This window comes from Eutrigla gurnardus, assembly GCF_963514095.1.
Source record: "Eutrigla gurnardus genome assembly, chromosome: 7".
Classification (NCBI taxonomy): domain Eukaryota; kingdom Metazoa; phylum Chordata; class Actinopteri; order Perciformes; family Triglidae; genus Eutrigla; species Eutrigla gurnardus.
The window spans coordinates 19,827,779-19,844,719 of record NC_139921.1 but is presented as its reverse complement, the minus strand read 5'-3'; the positions used below and the strand labels follow the sequence as shown (position 1 = coordinate 19,844,719).

At 42.6% G+C, this 16,941-nt stretch overlaps 1 protein-coding gene across 1 annotated transcript in view; it reads left to right on the top strand.

Moving 5' to 3' along the window:
- dcdc2c (doublecortin domain containing 2C) overlaps positions 1-7,096 on the top strand; it is a gene marked incomplete at its 5' end in the record, with an annotated part of 39,497 nt that extends 32,401 nt beyond the window's left edge. Inside the window, one exon of the mRNA XM_084013432.1 lies at positions 6,839-7,096. The remainder of the gene's footprint in view (positions 1-6,838) is intronic.
- Positions 7,097-16,941: the final 9,845 nt, after the last annotated feature.

The following is a 16,941-nucleotide window of genomic DNA, read 5'->3' as shown; positions in this document are numbered from 1 at the left end:
TTAGTGGCTTTCAAATGATACGTCACTGTTAGATGGGGAGAGCAACGTAGTATAAAGACCTAGAAGAGCTGCATGGGTTGAGGTGGATAGGTTAAAAAAGGAAAAAAACATAGGCTTTTCACCCAGGAGACAACGGTTTATGTCCCGCGTTGAGTTATTTTTCATCACGTCATGTGACTTGTTATTAGTATCATTAGTCATGTGAGTCATGTCAGTAACTAGTCACATGAGTCCCCTGAGGCTCTTCGATAGTCACGTGGGTCGTGAGTCATTTGGTCATTGGCGAAGTTCCGTAACCGTAACATCCCCTTTTTGCTCTGTTTTTGGTCTCCACCACCACCAGGGAAATATCTTTAGCGGCTAAATGTTCCACCAGCCAGTCACTGTATGTTTGTTGCTTTTTTTTTTTATACAGTTGTGTGCTGCAGCTGAAATTGATGCTGATCAGTCAACCGAAACAGTCACAGGGCTGGAAAAACCAAAACAATGAGCTGAAAGATGCTTAAACGCTTCGTAGAGATGAAAGGAACTCCAGACTCTTTGATAATCGTGTTTGTCACTATAAGCGACTCCTTTCACACGAGGAGTCATGTGATCCGTTGTAGATAAAAAAATATTGATCACAGCCACTTTAAGACACTCACCTTCCTATTTTTATACCTTAACATACATAAATATGTATTTTATTTTATTTTATTAATTTTTTTTGCAAAGCCGTAACGCGCGGTGTGGTGCTGTTTTTATGCAACATCCAGTGTTCAGTATTCAGGTTTAGCGTCGCAACCCCCCACACACGTCCTGCCCTGCATCACCAAACCAAGGTGAATGAGGATACTGACATGCATTAACTTTGACCCTGCCCAAACATTTACATACACAAAACACAAACCACGTCTGTTGATGCCCCCATAAACATGACACATATGTGATGTGCCTGTCACACACGGGCCGTGTCACCGGGTCCGTGTGACATTGTGACAGAGCTCTTATGCCTGCGCGCCTGTTTTGTGTACATGTGGGAGGTGGAAGTGTGGGGGGGGGAGGCAGGGAGGCTGCATTTTCGGGTTGTTTTTTTGATGAGTGTGATTGCGTGGGCGCATTTATGCTGCCTCACTTTGACAGCGCTGGGTCCGGCTCCCGTCCCGCAGGTCAGCTGGGGTTTAATTGTCAACCTTAAATATTCATGGGCACGTTGAGTAGATAAATGAAGGTATAAGCACACTGTAAAATTTTCAATAGGTCAGGTGTCACTGACTTCACCGGATACAATTTACTGTACGCTCTGACATTCGCCGCAATGCCAATTAATATGTTAAGAGCATGAAAAGAAACCCTTAATGGCATTTTCCATTTGTGCATTATGAAGCAATCCACAATGAGATGGATACCGTTAAGACTAAAGGTGCGCCGCAATAAAACGGAGCGCTCCGTGAGGGTGTTTTATAAAGGTATGAATCTATGTAATTCTAACACAGACTCAAACCTTTGATTCTTTCAGTCATTACTTTTTACCTGAGCATGTGTTCATGTGTATTGATAACCCGAGCACAGTGGGCAAATTATTTTACCGTTTGTCATCGTATTCTTGGGCAAAAGTGTTTGAAGCATCTGTACGCTCACCAGACGCCAGCTGCTCTAGCTCTTTGTGAGTTTACACCTCACACGACGTAATAATATTCATATTTAGTTCATATCTACACCAAGCCACAGCCATGTGTAGCCGTTATGTAGCTAACTTTCAAAACTTATGATTAAAATAACCATATTTCACCGAATTAGACTGAAGAGTAACATGTTATATAGAATATTATTGACATTTTGCACTAAAACTATATACAAATGCTATTTAATTACAAGATAAATTGGGAATTTTTCAAATTACATTTGACATGATGCTTTTTACTACTTAGCATAAGTTAGCATAATTCTTTTTTCTTACTCTGAAAGCACATATTTCTCTCTGCATGTTTATGAATAAAACACACCTCCAGGTAGAAATAATAACTCTGCTTGTGATTCTAGTGACTTTCATTTTACTTAGTTGATTGCTTGCAACCATTTACACGTGACTAAAGTCGATATATGTCTCCAGTTTTAATGAATTAAGAATGTAGGACCATAACACAATGTAACATCGTGTAAACGTGTCAATTTGAAATGTTATTTTTCCAGTTTTATTTACGCATGAAGAAGTTAGAATCGGTACCTTAGCAACACAATCGAAGCCAACTTAACCTACCTCAGGCACCCAGCTGTCCCCCTCTTTGCCAAGGTGAGCATTCCCTCATCCCCTACACGTCCATCCGTCTCCTTAATGGCTTATTTGACGATAATTAACCCTGAATCCTACAGAGACGGGCCGGCGAGAGATTGATGGCCTCGTCGGCCTGCTACACCTGTTCCGCCACGAGGCTCACAGTTACCAAACCATGGCCAAATATGACTGCCCCAGAGCCACGCGTGTGTTGATGTCAAAGACAAACACGGGTCCTCCCCAGTGACCTGGGTGTTCTGTATAGGGCAACGCTGTGGCCACAACCTCTGATTACACTCATTATTCCACTCAAGGCATGGCTGCTCTGAGGGGCCATCCCGCGGTCCCTTTTGTCCCAATTATCCATTCATCTTTAGCTACCCATCTTCTTGCATACAGATGCGCTGACTTACTACAAAAAGCATATTTCATCAGGCCAGTCAGTGATTCCATTTGGGGATGGGAACAAGTGCACATTTGGGAGTTTGGCTGCACACGGGGACTGTATAATTGACAGCTGATGTGAAATAGTGACATCCCCCTCCCCCCTCGTTCATTCTATTTTAAGTTAATATATGAACATTAATTTGCTCTTTTTCTGACACCACAGTTGAGAGAAATATAACAACACATGTAGCGCACTTGATTTCTGTTGTCAGTGTTTATCAAACTGGTTTGGCTGTGGCGGATTACTGCTGTGCAAGCAGATCATCACGCCAATGCTGAATGGCATTTCCAGGCTTCACACATGTGCTTTCTATTACCACGAACAGATGTTAATTACTTTTTTTTTTTTTTTTTTTTTTACTTTACTTGAGATGTTCCTCACTCTCGTAGGTGGATGCTCCCGTCTTCTTCTTCTTCTCAGCATGGCAGGGTGTAGCACGGGGGCCACGTTCTGCTGCAGGTGGGCCATTCGGGAGTCGGGGCGGGGGGGGGGGAGGAATAATCGAATGCAGAAAAGTGTTTAATTTTTTATAATCAGAGGAACCACCAAATGCACACAACTAACAATGTACCCCAAAGCAGATGTAGCTGGGTTTTTTTTTTTTTAATTTATGGAGAAGCGAGCGAAATGGGCAGATGGAGCAAGAGGAGGTGGAGGCATGCTGAGGGACTCCACTTTCCTCTCTTCTCACCTCACAAACAAGAGAAGCCTGTGAGCGTGTGCCACAACACACACAAACACACTCCCACACGCCGCTCAAAGACACCAGCACATGCACAGACGCACCCCCCCTCCCCCCCAACCATGTACACGCACGCTTCCCACCGCCCCCTCCGTCACAAACACTTATTAGCCCGTTTTCAACACAACAGCCCCGTTCCCCACGACAAAACGCACATGGATACACCCCCCCTCCTCCCAGACACACACATACAACCCATGCACATCCAACAGCCATCATCACCCTCTCACAGACGCACACCATCAAATCCTCGGGGTTCGACCAGACCCGATTGAGAACGCTCAGTAATGAACTGCCTCGCGCGCACGCTACAGAATCTGCAGGAAGTAGACAGGCTTCATTCTGGCGGGGCCATATGTAGTTATGAATATGCATGGGAATCTGTCATACAGGCAACAAGCACTACATATATATGATGCCAAAGGTCACAGTGTGAGGAGTGAAATTAGCTCTCTGTTGGGCATTCGGAGACATGTAAGACTGTGTTTGGAAGCCGTGGGCGGACTGCGAATCATGCTAATGTGTGAATTTTAGTCCTTGGCTCACTTTTAGAGGACAACGTTGATTGAGAAGTTTGGCCACTTATTATTATCTGTTTTTATTAGAGGCGGAGGGGGTGGGGAGGGGATTGTCCAAGTTGGTGCGAAATATACCAAGGACGCGCTCGAGATACGCTACATGTTTTGTCTTCCTGGTATAATTGTCAGTGCAGCCTTATTTGCATGTTTAAAGGTGATGCATGTAGAATTGGGTTAACTATCTGTCAATTTCAGGAAGACTGTTTGTCATTTTAGGGTAGAAAAACACCACATTTCCAGAGGTCACAGATTTGGATATAGCCTGCAGTACAGTGTCCACTGTAGCCATGGAGTTCACTCCCACTAAAATACTTGATGAGTACAAAAGTGCACAACTTCTCCAGCTTTTCTTTTCAAACAAATGAGCACGGAGCACAGATATCTGCACTGTATCGACATGATGTCATACCGAGGGAGCCTGAACAGTTTTGCTTTATGTCCGCATCACTTTTGGTTTTCTGTTATTGCTATTTGATAGAACTCTGCTCCTTCGCATGGTTTTTGTTACAGTATGATTTGACCTTATTGCACAAGTGTTACATCTCTCAGCCCACTTTATCTCTAAAACAAAAATTCTTCCCGTTCCAAAAACTAAAAGAAAGAGAGAAGATATTTTTGTGAGCCAGGCTGCGGTTCCAACAAGCACAACTATCTCCAGCTTGTTAACTATTTATCCGAGGTGACATTAGACCGGCATTGTGCTTCACCGTAACACATGTGTCCCCAGGCATGGCCCAGACGGCCTCACTGTCCCGCAGTCTTTCTGCTGTAAATTCCCCACTTAAAATTTCATGATCTCCGCTCGGCAGGATACCACTTCCATCATGAAAGAGTTCTCAAACCTAATAACCGTTACTACTCTAGCGGAGCCATCAAAAACCTATTTGTTTCAACAAAAGCCCTCTCCCCCATGCAATGCTGCTGGGTAATAATGCCAGATAGGTTTTAAGGGCAATGAATTGTGGAATTACCATTTTCTCCTTTCTCTGTCTCTCTCTCCTTCCAGCCTTCCTCTATCTCTCTCTCTCTCGGTCTCTCTCTCAAGATCATTATATTAAACACTTAATTATTCATTGGTAATGCCTGTCATGGTGAAATATTGTCCTCTGCCAATCTGAATGCATCATACTGCCTGGGCCTGCCTCTCTTCCCGAGGTTAATGGCACAGCCCCTCGCTTGCATTAACTTGGCTAAATGCAGTGCACCTCATAAGTCAAAGTTCCCTAAGTGAGTGGAGAAGTCATCACCTCGAGCGCTCTCTTTTTCTTTCTCCTTCAGCACGTGGGTCAGTGAGATCATCCTCACGCAGGAACTAGCTCTAAACACACACACACACACACATGCATACGTGTGCACATTTATTGTTTTATCTGAAGGATGGTTTGGGCTTGACGGAGCGGTTACAGCCGAATGGGGCTCGCCATCAGGGCTTTTAAAGGTGAGGGGTGAATGGATCACTATTCATGCAGTGCACTCATGGACTGAGCATCCATACACGGCCCCTATAGGGTCCCGCGGATTATGACTAAATTATGAGACTGACATTAGTCATTCCATCCCACATGTTCAATTTGGACGGACATAAACAGTATTAAACGGATTACGGGAGATAGCGGTGACAAGATCTCTCAGGTCCGGCGCGAAGACACACGGCGCCCTCCTCGCGTTAATACACTCTGGCGTGCAATATTTCTTCGGCAAATATGCAGCGCGATACAAAAAATGATAGTTTTGTGCACTTAAGCAAATTACATGTTGATCACATCTTCCTGATATTGCTGAATGAAGTGTATTTCATCATCGGTTAACAGGGTATTACACATCATAAGAAATCCTTCCGGGATAAAAAAAAAAAAAAAAAACATTTAGTCGTGTGCCAATAAGAGGAAATGCTGACATATAGGTAAACATTTCACCAGCTTTGCAGCTTTTTCTCTATGGCAAATAAAATGAATACCGAAAAACAATTAATTTTATTTGAAGGGAGGTCATCCTGTTTTAACCCCCGCTGAATGAAGTGGCAGAGAAAGGGGGCAAAAAGGATGCTGAAGATTAATACCTTGTCTTGAGAGCCAATATGGATCATTATTTTACAGCCTTCTATTACCTGGTTAAACATGTATGACTTTGTGTCAGCACATTATTAAAGGTGCCAGCAAAATGGCTTTTCTGCCCTGATACTTACCTCACCACTGGGCCATCCAGGAAAGATCACTGTTAGGGGGAGGAAAAAAAAGTTATTGGAAAAGCTTGTCTTTCTCAGCAGATTCTCAGAGAGCCGTAATGGATACAACATGCTTACATTTATGATTGGATCTGCAGAAAAAATATCAAAATGACTGGCTGCATTGTTAATTTCCAGGTATGATTTTACAACTCTGCAGTCGTAATATCTGCTGATTGAAAAGCATTTGACGGACCGGCCGTAATCAATTCCATTCGCGAAAGTGGAGCGAACTGGTCTTTGGCTTTTATTTTACTTTCATACTTAAGATGCTCGTTAAAGCAGAGAGCAGGGAGAAGCATATCAAGGGAATAACAAAAAAAAAAAGAAAACTACCATCGCCTGGCTCCTTTAAATCATTTGTTTGTTATTAGTTAATGACTCCTGAAGTCCAACAGCGCATTTGGATGATGAAATTTCTGACCTTCGCTTCACAGTTGACTTTCCTCACTGAAGAGCTCATTAGTGAACCATCTAATCTCATTAGACGATGCTGGGCTAAGGTGGCACCGCGTCAAAGTAACCAGCCTCTCTCCCTCCCTCTCTCCCTCTCTCTCTCTCTCTCTCTCTCTCTCTGTTTGGTTTGGACCAGGAGCAGAAACAGGTGTGGGAGCGGGCGTGCAAGTCTGGGACAGGCGGAGCCCTCGCTAACCCCTTCTCCTCTAATTGCCGCGGTTGCCAGTATGCTCTCGTTATCTGCTGCCTTTCATAACAGTTGGTGTTTGGCAAGAGGCTTTTTATGTTGGTTTTAGCTGATGCATTGCTACTTATTGTGTCTCTGTCAAAGGAATACTCGAGCATCCTTAGTCGAATCGAAAAAGGCGAGCATCCCTCGCCAGCGTGGATGCCAACTGCTTCCGAGGCGCCTCGCAGCAGCAGCAGCGCGTGGCCGCTTTTTTAACAAACTTCCAGTAACAATCTGATGTTGATTTAGTATCTTTTCTGTAACTATTTATGAGAAACTTCTGCACAGAGAGAAAGACACATAGGCGGCACAGCTGTGTGGATTAACCAATGTGTGAGCAGCCCTGCTGGTTTCATTAACTCCTCAGGCCTTTCGGCATATAGGGTTAGTTATTTACACGTTGACAAGAATGCTTTAATGCGTTCGGATGCGAACACATCATTCCCTGTTAGATTACACTTTCTCCGCTTTTCTGACGCACCTCGTTGATATTTTTCACTCTCAACATTTCATAACCTCGGCGCCCAAACTTGGGGATTTACTCCTCCGTCTGCACATTTCTTCCTCCGCCAGGCTCATATTCCAGATCATGTGGAGCCATATTTATTGTCGCAGCTTATTTAAATAATCACCGGCGTGTCAGCTCACATTACGGCCCTCTGTCAAGGTAATAACACATTGTCATTGCTGTTGGGAGGCAAATATTAAACCATAGATCAACGTTTAACAATGCATAATGGACTGGATCTGCATGTTTCCGTTTTCCATTTCAGTTGGCCCCCGGCTATATTAGAATAATTTAATGCTCCAAATAGTATGGGGAAAAAAAGCAGTTGTTATTATTGCTTTTTTGATAAATAGTTAAGGGAATCAGTGTTACATGTATTATCGCATATGAGGTTGTTTGCATTTGACAGTTTGTTTGACTGTGATGTTAGTGAGCCTGTGCATGTGAAACGGCTGTGTAAAGGAAAAGTCCACACACACACACACACACACACACACACACACACACACACACACACACACACACACACATACCTATATATATGTGTGTGTACTGCATATTTAAAATGATAAAATAAGGTGTTAGAGGTTTACATAGCAAGGCCATACGGTTGTGTTTTTTAGTAATGGCAAATTCTTTGTGGCATTAACTATCTTCAATACTAATATTCCATATGAAACATTTCCATAAATACAGTATGAAATATTTAAAACTGCAATAACTGATTTCTTGGTCACTAGGGGGCATTGTAAACAAGTTGTAAACACATCACCCTTTTAAGTTGATATCTTGAACTTGTTTGCAAGCAGTTGTGTAGCAACATTAGCAATCTTTTTAGAATCATATTTCTGGCCACCTGGTTCATATTGAATATAACTTGTTTAAGTTTGTTCCAGTTACTCAGAGAAAGCCTGGGAGATGAGTTGTTTGATAAACAGCGAGGTTTGTAATCCCATGTGTGTTGGACCAAACTAGTAGACTCCAGGTGCACACACACACACACACACACACACACACACACACACACACACTTCCTTCTCATGGCTACGTGGCGATTTCTGCTCGAGGTTCAGTGAACCATCACTTGGAAAATCTCCCCGGCTGATCCTGAGTCACTGTGTGTTGGGTGCCAGGCCTGCAGCGCTTGCCTCAGGGATTCCTTCCTGAGATCAGCTGTTGCTAGCTGAGCCGGCGGCCAACCGAGCCCCAGGGAGCTCCAGGTGAGTCTGATTAGCTCTCCACGGAAGAGAAGGGTCAGGGGGAAGGCAGCTCGGGTTACCTTGGCAGGGGTGGAGAGGAAGAGAGAGAGAAAAGAGGGGGAGAGGAAAGCAGTGTGTGGCAGAGAGGCAAATGAGCGGTTGCGGGGCAGTGAGCGGGGGGAATTAGACACATGTCAGGTGGAGGTCTCAATTTTCCCGCAATCAGCACGACACCTGGCCTCGTCTTAATTGGCCAGGATACCTCACCTAATCCATCGCCTGTCCTCAGTGTCTGGAGCCCTCTAAGCTCTGTTTCGACGCTGAGGCAAACGGACAAAAGCCGGGGATGAAAAAGGAGGGCCTCTCTTTGAGACCTAATCCAATTAGATAACTGTTAGAAAACCGTGAATGGAGTTTCACGTCCCTTAAAAGTAGACACGAACTCTGGCAACCTCTGTGACCTCGGAGAATGCCATCTTGTTAAGAGTCGCAGCAGGGACCGCTATCCCCCCCTCTCTTGATCTCTCTGACCAGTTGGTGTGTGTGTGTGTGTGTGTGTGTTGAGTAAGAGACGGAAGGATAACCAATAAAGCCGCTAGTCTACATCTCATCCACGTCTGAAATAAATCAGTATCTGTGGGGGCTCTCCTGATAGTTGTGTAATGGCGCCTCTGTTTGTTTTTTTAGTTTAAACTTAATTAACTCTTTAATACTCCAATGTAAACATGAGAAAAACAAAATAAAACAAAACAACACAAGAACCACTCTAGCTTCTAAAAGTACAGAAAGTGCACTACAGGGACCTATTTGATTTATTCATATTTACAGAATCATGATTGCCTTAGGTGATGTCTTTTGCCAGTAAATACATGAATATGTATCACTGCTTTTTGAAAGATGCTATGACTTACACATTTCCCTTAACATCCACTGATTTTTATTCATGGGAAGGGGGAAAAAAAAGTTTCAGGCGCCTCATTAAAATGCCGGCGTTTTTCTATTTTTGAAATGCATCTAAGTAGCGTAAACTTGTGATGTGCCTCGCCCAAAGTGGCGTGGCCTCTGAGACCGCCCCTAAATGTTTGCTAAAGGGGGAGGGGGGCCACCGGCTGGCCTCCGTAATACCTCATAATGTCCCTGCATAGTGATCAAACAATGAAATTTAATCAGTGGCCTCCAGTCTTCTTCCCATAAAAATGTGTTCTCTAATATAAAGTTCATTTCTATGAATATTAAAGCAGCATATCATCTGTTGAATATTTCATTTGATCTCCACCTTTAATAATGCAAAATGAGGAATAGAACATTCGTCCTTTTTTTCCCTATAGATGATGACTTTGTCCACTATTGTATATCACATATTACATTACAAGCTGTTCTCTATATAATATAGGTGTAGTTAAAAATGGTACCATATTACGCCTCACCTTGGGGCATTTTTACTCTCATTGAAATGTAATGAATCAGAATGGGAAAAGGTTTAAGTAAATGTCCAAAGTGAGGCATTGCATGACACCTGCTCGCTTTGAACGAACTTCGCGTTAGCTGGCTGGCTGGAGACGGGAAGTCAAGCAGCGGATTCTTTGCAGAAACATGGAGGTAATGCAAGGCGTAAAGACACTAAAACAGTTATGTAAGGGCTGCCCGAGCTCCTCGCACAGCTTTGGATACTTATCTAGTATAATTGTGCATTATAAGGATGCAAATGAAGTGTGTAGACATGGCAACCCAGTTGAAAAAAAAAAAAGCCTCCAGGCTGCCTCCCTTTTGTTTCTTTCCCCCTCCCAGCCATGTTCTAATTGTATTATCCCCGTCATTTTAGTTATTTGCCTCTCTCCCGTTTTCTGTCTCCCTCCTCTGAATGTCTTTGTGAAGCGCAATCATCAAGGTGATAATTGCATTGCCAGTCCCCAGTAAGAGACATTCTTAATTATTTCAGCATTAGGCGGTAGTTATACAGGCAATTAATGCTTGACTTCACAATTATATACTTTGTTTGATTGCCTTTTATCAGCGGGATACAATGGGCTTATTTGCGGCTGACAAGAGGAGCACCACAGTTTTATACAAAAGATAAGTGATGTGACATTCCCTGTATGGCTCCCATTCACATGCAAACATCGCATGTTGTGCTGAAGTGCTTTTAATCTCGCGAACACCCCACGCATGAAAACAGTTGTGGACGCTGAATGAGCTGTCAAGCCGTGAAAAGCAGCTCGGGGGTCAGCCCGTGCTTTTTGAAAAAGACTTGATGCCTTCTTCGCCTAGTCTCACTTGAGTTCGGCGTCTTTTGGAAAAACGTTTCTCTTCGCTCATGTGGATCGCTCGAGTGCCACGCTTATTATGTGCAGAGGAGTTTGAACCTAGCTTACGGTCTCTCTGCATCGCACCTCAAGCACCTTTAGAAACAGTAACACGCTAAAAAAGATGTTGCTAATAAGTGACATTCGATTTTATATGCTTTATAATTTGATTCAGACCTAATTACACTGTGGTATACACCTGGCGCTAGCCCTCACTACCACATTCCTCTGTCTTTAAAGTCTTGGCCCGGGCATCAAAGCCGCCTGGTTTTGATGATATTTTGGCACTGCTCAGCGTTGGCTGCAACTAAAATGGGATTAGTGTGTTGCACGTTAGAAGAAGAAAAAAAAAAGGGCCGCCGCGCTTCATCTCGGCAGAACAGGATATTATAAGTACTTTTCAATGTCAAAACTTATAGGAAAAACTTCTGACATGTTAAAGGAAACTGCAAAACAGGAACAGGGTCCACGTAACCTCTGCATACACTGTGTGTTATCAGAAACTCCCTCCTCCTCTGCCATTCTGCTGCGTGGACATTATAGACGTTTATACCTTACCTTTAATAGGCCGGTTCAGTAAGTGTCCAGTCAAGTGCACACTCTTTGGACAGAAACTTAACAGAACATGCCAACATTATCACAAGCTTAATTGAGTTCACAAATTGCTAGTCAGCACACCAGATGTCCAATTCAATTAAAAAAACACTTTTCATGACACTTGATGGTATGGGCAGGACTTAGACAAGTGAAGGATAGAAGCCAATATTCAAATGAGAGTGAATTCAGTACTGACGGATGTGCATTTATATTATTTGCTTATTCTTTTTCTTAATTAAAAAAAAAAAAAAAAAAAGCTGGGATACAGCTTTTCATCTGTAATATTGATCCATGATGAGGCTGGAACAGATGCAGCTACTCTGAAGCTCAATGATTAATTTCTTTTTAAAGCAGCATTTGATAGTTTGTGAAGGCTGAGGCCACAACACAAACTTTCAGAAACATAGCTCGAAGTCACATTGGCTCATCAACTCGTGGCTTCATATTGATCCGGGAGAAGGCTGGAACAGCACAAACAATTCACCATGAGTGCACATCCAAGATACATGAGTATCCTATTGGAGAGGCATTTCTAGTCTCCTGAAAAATGTCCAACATTCATTTTTATTTCTATTCACTTTTTATTTATTTATTTTCTCTGCTGTACGATAATACCATTTTTATTAGTAATTGTGTTATTCTCATTATTATTGCTGTTTTGTTGGTGTGCTTGACACGTCTTTGTGAACTAATTGTTATAATGAATAAATAAACACAGAATCATTAACAGAAATGATGCTTTTGCTGCACAAGCTAGCGAGGAAAATGACAGATCCTGTATCTACACAAATAAAAAAGGGCTTTAAGAAAAAAAAAACATGTCTGTTGTTTAATTTATTGGGAATTTATTCAGTGTGGGTTTTTTTAATATATATATATAAAAGGCATCGTCGAGTCTTTCTCTGCTGCAGTGATGGAATATGAGTGCAAACAGTCCAATCACTGTTGAAATTATTTAATCGCAATTAATATGCAGCCAGTAGTTTATGCATGCAACGATTAACGCTCTCCATTATTGATAACCAAGATCAACCAGCTTCCCGCTGTGTTTGAGAAGCCAGAGATGTAATGCTGCAAACATTTCTGATCTTTCTGACATTATTGGTAACTTTTGTTCATTTCAGGCTTTCTTGTTAATAGGAAGACATTAGATTTGATGTTTTGTTTAAACGTTGTTTTTAATCAACTTCCCATGTCCATGCTACATGCAAATAAAGCCAAGGTAATGGTAGCCTATTTTAGAAATGTGACGTTCACTGACCGTCACAGGGGGGCGTTAACGCGGCACAGGCAAAAAAAGGGGTGCATCTACCTTTAACCAGCACGCAAAGCGACGCAAGATCAAACGACCCACGTTGGACATTACGTAATCAACAGGTGCCGCTGGGACCAGCTGGGACCGCTGGGACAGCTGACTAGCTAGCATGCTAAATGCTAACAGCGCGGTCCTGCATGTGACGTCTGTGTTCACTCGGAAACATTTATCTTCGGTGAGGAGAGCGAAGCCCTTCTGCTGTAAGTGAGGACAGTCTGTCAACGCAAGAATCGTTGAAAAGGCGAGCTCCTAAATGTTTGTAAACTGTGGGCGCAGAGGGACCAGAGAGGCTGAGCGGAAGGTTACACGCGCGGGGATGGAGGATCTGAGAACTTGAACCCAGAGCGGACGGCGGAGGAATTGCGCTGTTTGCAAGATTGACAGAATAACAACAAGCAGGTAGGTGAAACAACAAAAACTGCTGTTTTGACACAGAGCTGGGGAACGTTGCTGGCCTGGGCAACGTAACGTTGCTGGGCAACGTCTCGTCGCTGCGCAAACGTAGCGTCGCGCTCCACTGTGTACGTTCATGGCTGCAGCCCTGTGGAGTTACATGTTGCTGCATGCGTATTTTCTGCTCCAGTATGTTTTTTCTGCTGCGTCATGCTTTTCGTTACATCCGCCGTGATGTCAGCTGTTTTTATTTCCTGTGTGTCTGCTGTTTGTTACATCCGCCGTGATGTCAGCTGTTTTGATTTACTGTGTGTTACATCCGCGGTGATGTCAGCTGTTTTTATTTCCTGTTTGTTACATCCGCCGTGATGTCAGCTGTTTTTATTTCCTGTTTGTTACATCCGCGGTGATGTCAGCTGTTTTTATTTCCTGTTTGTTACATCCGCGGTGATGTCAGCTGTTTTTATTTCCTGTTTGTTACATCCACCGTGATGTCAGCTGTTTTTATTTCCTGTTTGTTACATCCGCCTGATGTCAGCTGTTTTTATTTCCTGTGTGTATGCTGTTTGTTACATCTGCCTGATGTCAGCTGTGTTTATTTCCTGTTTGTTACATCTGCCATGATGTCAGCTGTTTTTATTTCCTGTTTGTTACATCAGCCATGATGTCAGCTGTTTTTATTTCCTGTTTGTTACATCAGCCATGATGTCAGCTGTTTTGATTTCCTGTGCATATGCTGTTTGTTACATCCGCAGTGGTGTCAGCTGTTTTTATTTCCTGTTTGTTACATTCACCGTGATATCAGCTGTTTTTAATTCCTGTTTGTTACATCTGCTATGGTGTCAGCTGTTTTTAATTCCTGTTTGTAATTGTCTTGAGTTATGTCCTGTTTTCTGGTGCATTCTCCCGAGGGTATTCTAAGGACGACTGTTGTGTTGGATAAAGAGTTGCTAAGACCGCAAAGTGTTTACTTTGTACTACTCTACTCCCCAATTTCCTAAAATGTAACCATTTTACTCAGCACTTTTTTTTTATAGTACGTGAGTAGCATATTCAAGCAATAATCATAGTTCTAACGGCTAAGGCTACTTTAATACAGGAAGAATAACAGCACAATTAATAACAATAAGTAAGTTACAGGTTTAGATAGTATTGAGGAAAAATCTCAACCAGGAAAATATGTTCTTTGTTGAGGTCACTGGAAGAAGGAAACGCTGACTCAAAGAGGACATCTTCACCTTGTGGCTTTCTGAGAGACAGACGCTCGCCCTCTGTTACCTTCTTTTCTTTTTTTCTTCCTGAGCTCTCCTTCATCCTCCTATGAATAATAATTAGAAATATTATTACTATTTACTGAATCTGCACTGGAAGGGCACTTCAGCCAAAGAGGGCAGTGGCTTGAGCCACAATAGCAGGCTATTATCTGCACCTCCCTGCCTGACATCTACCCACACACGCACACAGTGTACGTGCACACACACAGCCGCGCGCTGCTCTAGCAAACACATGCACAGCAGTCATTGCCCATGCAGCAGTACATACATCAAGACCACTGTGTGGACATCAAAGATCAAATTACACGTCCCAGTATGAGACACATTGATAACCCCGATGTCAGTAGGAATCCAATCAAAATCTAAATTGTGCCCCACTAAAACGGCCCCCTTGATTAGTTCTCCAATAAAATCCATTTCCTGCCCTCGTGCCTATTTTAGGCAGTTTATTTCCCCTGTGGTATCAAGCAATAGGCCCGACCCAGGACTCCCATCTCAGAAGGCCTGGTGTGATGTGTGTCTGTCTGGAGTGCTTTACAGGAGCTTGATGCCTCTGTCCGCCCCCCGACCATTCTCAATGATTACACAAACCCTACCGTTAGCTTTCAAATATTCACCGCTGGCTCAACCTTTTGTGTCCACCCTGGGCAGAACTAAATGGACAGTGCTTTCAGAAAATTGTGGCACTTTTTTTTTGGGGGGGGGGGGGGGGGTTGTTTATCTTGCAGTCCAGAATTATAGAGCTATCTTGCAGAGAGAAATTGCAAAAAATATCCACCTAGTATCTTGGCCACAGGAATGGTGCCAGGCCTTATCTCCTGATCAGTAGTCTTATATTTCAGAAAAGTGAACGGAAGTTGTATCTGGAGCTGTATTACCATTATTAAGTGCTGAACGTTTTATGTAAATTCAACTATAGCACACGTAATACTTGCCATTGATGCTTCTTTTTATTCTTGACTATAATTGCTGTTAAGCACAAACTATGAAAATGACTCCAAGGCGCCAGATTGATAATCTTCCTTCCCCAAAAGTAAAAAGAGAGACTTTTTCTTGGAAATGAATAACTGATTGCTGATTAAAGTGATGTGCAGTGTTTGGTTGACTGTATATCGTCATTATAGTACAGCATGGAATATGCAGTAACTGTCTGTGGCTCAGGGGAGTCATCTAAAGTAATCCATGCCGTCAATTCAGTTTGGAGGTTAAGATTTATTAAACAAAAAGGATGCTTGAGTTCAGAAAAAGTGGAACCCTTGGCTGATAAACGACACCATTGAGTTGCCTTATGGAAATATACAGATCCAGTCTTTTGGACTGACACTATAGACTAAACGTCAGAATATTTAGGCCTCTGCTGTTTAAATTTTGACCGCTCTTCTTATAATCTGTCTTTCGCAAATCCCTCACTACTGAATTGCCAGATTACAGCTGCATACCATTAACCAGTATCCCTGATTATGGCCCACAGAACTTTATTTCCATGCCCTGCTGTCTCTCTGCCTTAAACAATTCCAAATGTAAAGAAATGTTTTCTAATGCCTTTTTGAGGTCCTGGAGTCCCCGTGCCATTTTTTTTAATGACATTCATTTTAAAAACATAATTAAATTAAGCACTTTGATGGCTTTTCCTGTGGGTTCTAAATGAGCCCACACATATGTAATGTCACTTTGAAGGATAACATGCCGTGCATTTCTTTGTCTGTGATTTCTTTTCTTTTTTTCATGAATGAAAATGTGTTTTTTTTTGGGCCAAAAAAAAAAAAAAAAAAAAAAAAAAAACATACATCAGTTGTTCATGCATCGACCTTATAAAATACAAAATATGTAAAACCACAAGAAATGAGGAAGTAACAAAAAACAGTGGGTAAAAACATTGTTACTGACTAGTCTACTTTCATTTGACCAAAGAGCAGAAATTCACTGTTCAGCAGCACCAAATATAATCTATCGACCCGTATCTCTATCCAGGAAAGGCAGTAAAGGGTTAAACGCCACTAATCCTCCATCTTCTACAGAGGAGTGATTTATCATTGGACTTGACAAAAGGTGATTTGTTTACTCATAGATCCGCCCCTTTAGATACACATCCTGCCGCCTGGTCCCGATTCAATCGCTCTGTCCAGTGAAAGTATGTGACAACTTGACATGTCGACGCGTGGACGTAATTGCATGTTCCGCATATAAAGTTTACTAAAATGGAAATTGACCATCCGGGGATGTTTTACAGCAGAATTACCTAATTTACTGTATTGACATTATTGACCCCTTCACAGGCCGGAGAAGGGATGCTGGTGACCTCAGCCAGTAAACACATTGGAAGGAGATCAATATGACAAAGTCAGAGTTCACTCGGCTCCCCCACCGCCTGCTTGATTGTGGAATGAACTCCATTAAAAGTTTCCAAGGCCCGAAAGTCAA